The sequence below is a fragment of the Uranotaenia lowii genome, chromosome 3, assembly GCF_029784155.1.
Source record: "Uranotaenia lowii strain MFRU-FL chromosome 3, ASM2978415v1, whole genome shotgun sequence".
In the NCBI taxonomy this organism is placed as follows: domain Eukaryota; kingdom Metazoa; phylum Arthropoda; class Insecta; order Diptera; family Culicidae; genus Uranotaenia; species Uranotaenia lowii.
Window position 1 is genome coordinate 241,179,552 of NC_073693.1, and position 10,674 is coordinate 241,190,225.

General features: G+C 35.9%; 1 pseudogene; it reads left to right on the forward strand.

The window, feature by feature from the left end:
- The window catches only part of LOC129754746 (ubiquitin-conjugating enzyme E2 Q2-like), a 54,053-nt pseudogene extending 44,532 nt beyond the window's left edge, over positions 1 to 9,521 (forward strand).
- The last annotated feature ends 1,153 nt before the right edge of the window (positions 9,522 to 10,674 follow it).

The following is a 10,674-nucleotide window of genomic DNA, read 5'->3' on the forward strand; positions in this document are numbered from 1 at the left end:
AACCCTTTCATTCGATCGGTCGAAAGTTGAAATCGGAGCTAAACTAATTTCTCGCGGTACTAATCCTAGTAGCTTGTACTAGCGAAGTCGCGACACTATTTTTCGTCACCTGCAAGTCAACCCCTTTCACTTGACCGGTCGAAAATTGAAATCGGAGCTAAACTAATTTCTCGCGGTACTAACACTAGTAGCTTGTACTAGCGAAGTCGCGACACTATTTTTCGTGACCTACAAGTCAAACCCTTTCACTAGAGGGGTCGCAAGTTGAAATCGGAGCTTAACTAATTTCTCGCGGTACTAATCCTAGTAGCTTGTACTAGCGAACACGCGACACTTTTTTTCGTCACCTAGAAGTCAAACCCTTTCATTCGACCGGTCGAAAGTTGAAATCGGAGCTAAACTAATTTCTCGCGGTACTAACACTAGTAGCTTGTACTAGCGAAGTCGAGACACTATTTTTCGTGACCTACAAGTCAAACCCTTTCACTAGAGGGGTCGCAAGTTGAAATCGGAGCTAAACTAATTTCTCGCGGTACTAATCCTAGTAGCTTGTACTAGCGAACACGCGATACTATTTTTCGTCACCTAGAAGTCAAACCCTTTCATTCGACCGGTCGAAAGTTGAAATCGGAGCTAAACTAATTTCTCGCGGTACTAATCCTAGTAGCTTGTACTAGCGAAGTCGCGACACTATTTTTCGTCACCTGCAAGTCAACCCCTTTCACTTGACCGGTCGAAAATTGAAATCGGAGCTAAACTAATTTCTCGCGGTACTAACACTAGTAGCTTGTACTAGCGAAGTCGCGACACTATTTTTCGTGACCTACAAGTCAAACCCTTTCACTAGAGGGGTCGCAAGTTGAAATCGGAGCTTAACTAATTTCTCGCGGTACTAATCCTAGTAGCTTGTACTAGCGAACACGCGACACTATTTTTCGTCACCTAGAAGTCAAACCCTTTCACTTGACCGGTCGAAAGTTGAAATCGGAGCTTAACTAATTTCTCGCGGTACTAACACTAGTAGCTTGTACTAACGAAGTCGCGACACTATTTTTCGTCACCCACAAGTCAAACCCTTTCACTAGAGGGGTCGCATGTTGAAATCGGAGCGAAGCTTATTTTTCGCGGTACTAATACTAGCAGCTTGTCTCCGGTCTCAGGTCCAAAGTCTCATGTCTCAGGCCTCAGGTCTCATGTTTTATGGCTCTTGTCTCATGCCTTAGGTCTCATGTCTTATGTCTTATGTCTCATGCCTCATGTCTCATGTCTCATGTCTCATGTCCCATGTTTCAGGTCTAAAGTCTCATGTTTCATGGTTCTTGTCTCATGCCTCAGGTCTCAGGTCTCAGGTCTGATGTCTCATGCTGAGGTCTCAAGTCTAATATCCCTTGTCTCAGGTTCCAGGACTCAGGTCTCATGTCTAATTTCTAATGTTTCATGCCTCAGGTCTCATGTCTCATGTCTCATGTCTCATGTCTCATGTCTCAAGTCTCAGATCTCAGGTCTCAGGTCTCAAGTCTCAGGTCTCAGGTCTCAGGTCCCAGGTCTCAGGTCCCAGGTCTCAGGTCTCATGTATCATGTTCTTTGTCTGAGAGATAAGATTTTCCCAACTTCAAAAAGATTCTAAGTGTTTTCCTTTGAAAAGGACTTAGAATATTTTCTCTCAAAAACCGTGTTAATTCCCGAAAACCGTGTAAAAAAAGCCGTGTAAAAAAAAACCGCGTAAAAAAAAACCGTGTAAAAAAAAACCTAGGTGTACTGTCTTCAAATACCATGTTGGCTGCGTAGAAGATATAATAAAAATTGTTAATTAATCACGTGCAAACATTGAGAAAGAGTTTAGAAATTTCGGAAAAATGAAAGCTTTGATTTGAGCTGCAAAATGCAAAATTTAAACATCATCTTTTTTTAATACCCTTATCACCAACTAAAATTCTCTGATTTAAAAAATTGATTGGATAGATATTTTTAATGTTTTTGATTTCATCATTGATCGTCTGGTTTGTGCTTCATCGAGAAATATTTACCTAATGAAAATAGGGAAGTATCATGAAGATTTGAAACATAGAACAAATAATTAAAATTAAGCCAGGTTATATTTAGAACCACAATTCAGTGTCTCAAATCTAAATCATAATTCCAAATCAAATTTTGAGAAACAAAATATGAATTAAAAAAAAAACGATATTCAAAAGTCAAAGAAGTTACAATTCAGGAATTCCACCAAATTTGTATTTCAATTTTATATCTTTGAAAACTAAAAAAAAACGTTTTCATGAGATGTTTATGAATATGATTCACATCAGATAAATTTTTTTTATAAAATTGTTATTTTTAATGTGACAAAAGTTACATTCGATGCCCCCAAAGCCGAAGGGGTATAAGCGCAAAAATTTCGATCGATTGAAAAAAAAAATTAAAATTTAGATTAAATGTTTAAAACACAGAATCAGTTATCATTGAAAAAAAAATCAGATAAGGAATCCAAATAAGTTTAGTACCTTTAACTCAGGATTTTAGAAATTAAGAAAAACAATCAAACTGAACTTCAAAAACTGAAGAAATAACACAAGTCTTTAAAATCTCTATGAAATCAGTTTAGATATCATAAACCAACGAAAATTTCAAAAATTATTATTGAACAGTTATAATAATACCCGGTATTAACCCGGATACAACCCGGGAAAAATTTTGAAATGTTCATCTAAAGCTTCTCTGTTATCTCTTAGCGTAAGCCAGTTTTGGCGAAATTAGCATCTATTTTAGTGCAGTAATTATTACTTGGAAAGTTAACGTTATAATAAACATTCATTGTGCAAGACGTACATAATGAAAATGAGGAGATGTTTACCAGTCTTGTACACTGTACTGACATGATTTGATAAAAAAATGAAAACTTGAGGTGTTTTTTCTCACATTCTTCTTAATTTTTTTTAGAATTCGGTAAATATTATTTTTGTCCAGATTTTGGGTTAAAAATTTTGAAATTCAAAACCAAAATTTAATTATTCTCAGCACGCAAAATGCAAGTGAACTTTTTCACTGTTTACTCTATGGGGCCACTATTCTAGATATTATTTTACGGGGGCCCCTTTAGTTGTTATATTTATTTCAAGTTTTCATTTCGATTTTAAAGTTTTGATTTGTTTTCAATGATTTGTGGAAATTTAAGTAGTAAGATTAAAGTTACCGTTAAAAGTTAAGTAGTAAGATTAAAGGCCGGGGCAATTGCCCCTTTTGCCCCCCCCCCTTAAATCCGGCCTTGAATGATGCTCCAAATTGAATTTTAATAACAAAAAACTTAAATAAAGAATCCGAAATCTGATCACAAACATCGAATAGGATCGTCAAAATTCAGAAAAACTGTAATCTAAGCTTACCAGATATTTTCCGCTTTTATCCGGCTATATATCATGAAATTTCGGGTTTTTTTCTCCAATATCCGCGAATATCATATTTTTTTAATTAAAAATCATGAAGAAGAGCACTTAAAAACAGAATAAATCAATGATTTTTTCAAATAAATTAAAAAATTGAATTTTCTTCCATCATGTGATAAAGCTGATTTGTTAATTCAGCTTTATAAAGTCTGTATAGGTTTAACATTTTAGGATTTAGGATTTTTAACAATCATTAAAGACCAATGCTTTTTAAAACTAAATCCACATCGAGTCGACTTTATATCTAACAAGGTCGAAACATTTGACGATTGTCTTAGAAAATTTTGTTAAATTCCTCCGTAAGCTTACTCCTTTGTGATAAATGTTTTCCACTGTCTCTGTCTAATTTTATAGTTTGGTTGAATACATTAAAAAAAAAAATAATTAAAATGGTTAATTTCAGTAACAAATGAGCAATTCCTTAACTGAAGGAAAATATTATCGAAATTCACCAAACCCTTTTTATAGACGGACCACGAGTCTTCTTCTTATCTTGATTCAGAGAAATCGAAACAAATAGAATAAATTCTCATTCACAGCTTGTTGAGCGTCGAAATTTAAGCAAAATAAAAAAAAAAACAGATGATTTTATAAATAAAAACTGAAAATTAACTTCAGTTTGCTTGAAAGAAATGAACAAAAATTATTTTAAGCAGACTTGAGCGCACATTGTTTGGGATATTGGATTCAAATGCCAACTAACCAAATTTTCATTAAGAATATCTCCATTGAATTAAATTTTAGTAATATTTATGAAGTCTGTCCACGTGGACATTATCCAAACTCCTACCCCCTTCTACGTGGACAAGCATTCGGCATCCTCGTCAATCATAACATGCGGAATATCCCCAAGAGGCAAGAAAAAAAAATCAACTATAAATTCCCGAGGGGATGAATAAGCCTTCGCTGCTTAAAACTTTGAGTTCAATCAGTAATAAAAATCAAGTGATTTAAATCGTGATTTAAATTGATTTAAATCAAATCCACCCTGCTTAAAAAGCTGTGAGTTTTTTTTAAACATCAAAACACATCAGTAAATTTTAAATCATATTTCAAGTTTCTAAAAAATGGTTCATGTTAATTTTGATGAAATTTGCGCAGAAAATTTTGATGCACAATAGGGGAGATGGGAGCATAATGGCCACCTTAAGGAAAAAAACTTATTAAACCATAGAGAACAGCTGTAATATGTGAATTACATCATTGTTTCGTGTTCAGACACTCAAATAGTCTATTGCCTAACTGGATGAAACTTGAAAAAGTAGATAAAAACGTTTCAAAATGCATTTTAAAATTTTTTGCCGAAAGCTGAAAACCAGTCACTTCAGAGGCATAATGAGAAACCCCCCGAGGCAGTATGAGCACCATTAATGAAGGCATAATGAGCGTTTTCTGCCGGGAATTCTAGCAGCAAAATCGACTCGATGAAGTCAACTGAGTAATAGAGCTACAGCTTGACTTGTATCGTCTGACGATTTGGCCTATTGGTAAGATGTCGGAGAGGTAATCAGTTGGCTCGAGTTCGATTCCTGGTCGAGGTGATTTTTTTTTTCATTTATCATTCATGATGATGATTGCACTAAACGGTGAGGCGTAGATTCATCAAACGAAGCAATAACAAAATAATCTAGGTCTGTTTGTAGAATTCAAAGAATTAACACATGCTCATACATTATGTTTCTCGGGTTTCTTTGACGGATGATGCTTTGATGCTATTAGCCTTATAATGTAACAATAAAAAAAATCAATCATGAATGGTATGTGCAAAAAAAAAATCCCCTCGAACAGGAATCGAACTCGAGTCTACTGATTACCTCTCCGACACCTTACCAATAGGCCAAATCGACAGACGAAAAAAGCCAAGCTGTAGCTCTATTATTCAGTTGACTTCATCGAGTTGAATTCGCTGCTAGATTCCCCGGCAGAAAATGCTCATTATGCCTTCATTGAAAGTGCTCTGTTCGCCTCTAGTGAACAAATTAAAGTAAAAAAGCGTTTTAAAATTGATTAAAGTGAAAAATCAAAAATTTTATGATGTTGAAAATTGAGAAACAATGTGTAGATCATGTTGCAGTGCGTACATTTCAGATCAAAATGATTTAAAGGTCATAAACGCTTATTTGGTGGTGCTCAAAAATTATAATATTCTCGTCATTTGAGAACCTAGCTGGTTATTATTTAATATTTCTGTAAAGATGAGAAGGATATTTCTTTTTAGGTGAAAAATTAATACTATGGAAAGTACACAACAAATCCTTATGAAAATTTGTTTAAGAAAATACGTATGGGAGAGTGGGGAATCATGGGCCACTTTTTTTCGTTGTTCCATAACTTCTTTGTTATAAAAGATTAAATGAAAATAAAAAATGGTATAGTTTTCTACATTTTCAAGGTATCATATGGTATTTTTTTTAAATTTTTAAATAAGTTATTTTCCCCAAATTCTGACTGTTTGAAAAAAAGCAATATTTTTTGGATTTTGAAAAATGGTGGGGAATCGTGGGCCACCATATCCAAATTGACCAAATATCGTGCAAAGTTTATGAGTTGACCCAAAACGGTGATTTCCTAATTCATTTCGTTATTTTAAAGCAATTTCAGATGATGAAATAAAAAAAAGAGCTGTTTATGATCGCATAGATCCCCAAACCTGGCTCGCGAACGTTTTGGCAAAATTTCTTAAATAGAATGGGCAAAATATTTTTCATAACTCTTCATTTGGCATAAGAAAACTTTGCAGATAGATAAAACGTATTTTAAGTTTTGAATGTGTATAAAAACATAAAAATATAGGTGATTCAAGATGTGTGGCCCACGATTCCCCACAAGCTATGATTTGCAAATTGGTTGCGTTTGTGTTACTTATTGATGTTTCATCAAAAATTTCTTTCCCACGTGAAAGATCATGACAAAACTAAGATCATAAGCGTATGAGCATATTTTTGTTATGCACTTTAGGTTCCCCATCGATGAAATTAGCGGGTGTTTTTTTAATTATGTAAGTAAATTTTTCTAACTTTTTTTAGCTTGATAAATAAAAGAAGCATATGATGCGTATTTCAGTCAACATCATATAGGAATACATGCTCACGCTTAGCTACGACGATGACAGTTGGTTTGAGATTTTTATCTCAACACACATCTGAAATATTAAAAGTGGCCCACGTTCCCCCATGGCCCACGATACCCCACTCTCCCCTACTTATGTAGAAATAAGGAGTGCTCATTATGCCCTGGGTGCTCGTTATGCCCTCATCTCCCCTACGTAATTATATATCCAATGAACCAATGCAAATTTTCATTTAATTTTGCAAATAATGTGAAAAAAACATCTAGGCAATCTGGCAAGCTAAGTCTCACTATATTAGTATTTAATATTCGGGACTCAATTTTTATCAACAAGTGACAAAATTTTGAAAAACGGTAGTAGTTTGTTCAATGTACTAAGGATCAGGCTAACAAGCTAGTAAACACAGCTTCAGTCGATGGATCTCTGGAGCCACCTTTTTCATTCTTTGTGAAAAACAAAACTTTCTTTAACAAATATTCTCAAAGGGGAAACACATTTCTTCTTTCCGCAATAGTCAAGATTTTAGGGAAATTCTAATCTCGATATACGCTTAAGAAATACTAATCTGGTTTATCTTATTTATGTTCACAATTACAGAAAGACGAAATGGAAGTAGAACATCTCGCAACTCTAGAAAGACTAAGGCAAAGTCAACGACAAGATTATCTGAAGGTACGTTCAAGTCACAAAATTCATTACATTTCCGATCACTAACGACTTTTCTCATTTTGTAGGGATCAGTCTCCGGTTCGGTACAGGCGACCGATCGGCTGATGAAGGAACTGCGGGACATCTACCGGTCCGATTCGTTCAAGAGCAACATGTATTCGATAGAGCTGGTCAACGATTCGATCTACGAGTGGAACATCCGGCTGATGTCGGTCGACCCAGACAGCCCGCTGCACAACGATCTTGTCCTGCTGAAGGAGAAGGAGGGCAAGGACAGCATCCTGCTCAACATCATCTTCAAGGAAACGTATCCATTCGAGCCACCGTTCGTTCGGGTCGTTCATCCGATGATTTCCGGTAAGTTTGATATTTTTTCTCGGCTTGTCAATCAGAAAAGTATAGGTAACATTTTGTTTTCGTCCACAGGTGGTTACGTACTGGTGGGTGGTGCAATCTGTATGGAGTTGCTCACGAAACAAGGCTGGAGTTCAGCGTACACGGTCGAGGCAGTCATAATGCAGATAGCGCCACTCTAGTCAAGGGTAAAGCCCGAATACAATTTGGTGCGACCAAGGTGAGAACACTGATCACGCCTAGCAGACAGGATTATTGGCGAAGAAACATACTCTTAGTTTCAACTTTACAAACATCATTTTCCATATACTAACTTGCATTTAGTATCATTCACAGGGCCAGTACAGCTTGGCGCGAGCACAGCAGAGTTTCAAATCGTTGGTCCAAATCCACGAGAAGAACGGCTGGTTCACTCCGCCAAAGGAAGACGGATAAAAAGCAAATCGAACGGGGTTAAGCAGCAGCAATCGGAGCAGCAGTAAACCAGCAAACTATCCTAACCTTTACAGTAGCATACAGCAGTGTTAAGACAAGAACCGACCGGAAGCACAGAGACAACAGCAGTAGCAGATAAGGCCCAGCCAACACACAGATTGAGAAAAACAACAAGCCAGCAACAAGAATGAGATGTAGGGATGAATTAGTAATTCGGTTAATTACTTACATCGGAAATTTGGAATGTCAGTAGCATGACCAGCCAGAGAAACACGTTCTTCCGTTTTTTTTTCTATTTTATATTTTCAACCGAAAGAAATATTTAATAGTTACAGATCATGTGTACAATTCAGGTTTGAAGAGCAGTTTCCAGAAGCTACAAAAGTATTGTCCCTTATTTGAAACAGTAAAATCAAAAACCAATGTTGCAAAGATCTCCGTTAGCCAGACTGGTTCGTCCTTTCATTCTACAGCCGAAAAAAAAAATCTCTGGGCGCTCTGGGCATCCGCAGCAGTTATTTAGTTTGCTCAAATAAATTGAGTATTACATGCCGCAAGATAAATAAAAACAAAAAAGTTATAAAACAATTCTAGAAAATAAGAAATAGCAGATAAATAATAGTGTGAACAAGAGAAACCAAGAGTGATCGTCCAGCAAATTGTGCTTAGTAGCTTGATTTTTAGGTTCGATTCGCATCGGTGTTTGCGTAGTTCTGTCTATGCATGAATGGATTATTTTATAAATGCGTATGAAAGCTTCTATACATGTGTAGATTGTATAACTGAATGACTGGAAATGAATTTGGATGGTGAATCTATGAGCGTGCGAATGTGGGAAGAAACTAGTTTAATAGTAGATCATTTTGACGAGAAAAAAAAAACAGTTCGTTCCAACAAACATATTTTGAGAATGTTGGAAAAACGTCAGACAACAGCAAATGTAAAATAGTATAAAGGAAGAATTACTTCAAATTACGTCTCTCGAGATTCTTCTCCATGCGTATGGATAAAAGATTCGTAATTTTCGAGTGTTCAAAAGTATAGAAAAAAAAATCTAGCAAAAATTGCATACGAGTTGCAGTTTTTGCCAACACCAACTAATGAAGAGATAATGAAAACAGTACAGAGACGCCTAGATATGTGTTGATTAAGACATAAGTGACAGTTTCTCTTAAAGAGGTCAACTTTCATTATCAACTCTAAGCGATTGAACAAGGTAACCCGCAACTGTACCATCGCGTGTTAGAAAAGCAGTGTTAGGAAGTTCAAGGCCATCTACCAACTACTACCACAAACTGCAATAATCGATTCTTTGTAATCTCTCAACATACAAAATCGCTCCTTTCAGGCGAGTTTTGTATTCATTGAACAGATACGGCAAATCTTAAGACGAAAAATTACTGAAAACTGTATAAAACTAAAAATACTATCGAAAATATCGGTTCGAAAATATAACTCAACCCGAACTCTATGCTATCAGAATATTCTCAAGTACGACATACGAGAATAGTTTTATCGAAATTTCAAATTAAATAAAAAAAATGAGAACTCAATATTTTTTAATTCCTAGTTTCCTGTCGCAATGCACACAATTTTCAAAAATGTCCAGTTTTTAACATGGGAACTATCTATTTCTCGAACAAGAAGTGTGCGTTTCTGACATACAAATAGTTTATCTCTGGTCGTCAAGTTTTGTTTCATTCGTTCATTAGGGAACATCCATAAATGACGTAGCTTTTTTTTGTGAGTTTTTATACCCCCCCCTCCCCCCCTCGTAGCATTTCGTCACAAAGTCATATACCCCCCTAGATAATAACGTAGCTTTAATAACACCCCCCCCCCCCCCCATTTTTAAAAGTCGGTTTTTATTTTTACTTTTATTATCAGCATTTTGCAAGAATAATACAAAAAATAACAAAAAAAAGGGGAAGAAGTTATAAATGGAAGTTTAAAAAAGCATATCAATCAGTCAAGAAAATCAAGCTACCTTTCAACAAACAGGATAGCTAGTAAGTATTCAATCAGTTGCGTCGGTCCAAATTATCTCCATTCGGGATTCCAATGAAATCGTTGGGCAGCTCTCCTCCTTCGTCTGTTCGGCTGGAATAATTGCATCTGCGATGTCAGCTGCCTCTACCCAACCTCTATCGTCCTCCGAGTGATGACCAGCACTTCGTGTCCTCTTTTGCCTACAATTCGCTTTGGACGAATCTTTCTATCCGAGGCTGGGGCCTTGTGGATTTTGCTATGCTCCTTTTGAAGAACATTTGAAGCAAAATATTAATTGCATTTCTTGCATGTACGCTCCTTGATACGCTTTAAAACAGTCGGTCAGTAGGAGTCAAAAGCTACATGTTCAGACTGGATTGAATAAGGCATAATTTTGCTCAATTTTGATATTTTTTTGATATATAATTAAAGCTACGTAGCTTTACTTGAACCCCTACCCCCCCTCTCGTCACACATCGTCACACAAAGTCAAACTCCCCCCCTCCCCCACAAATGCTACGTCATTTATGGATGTTCCCTTAGACTGTGACATATGTAAAGAATATAACTAAAAAAAAATGAACAAGTAAAACAAACCGATATAAATATTGAATTGGAGTGCAGAAGTACGTAGAGTACGTAATGATTAACGAAGAAAGAAAAAAAAACGAACAGAATCAGAAACAAACCAACAACAACAAAAAAAAAAACATCATT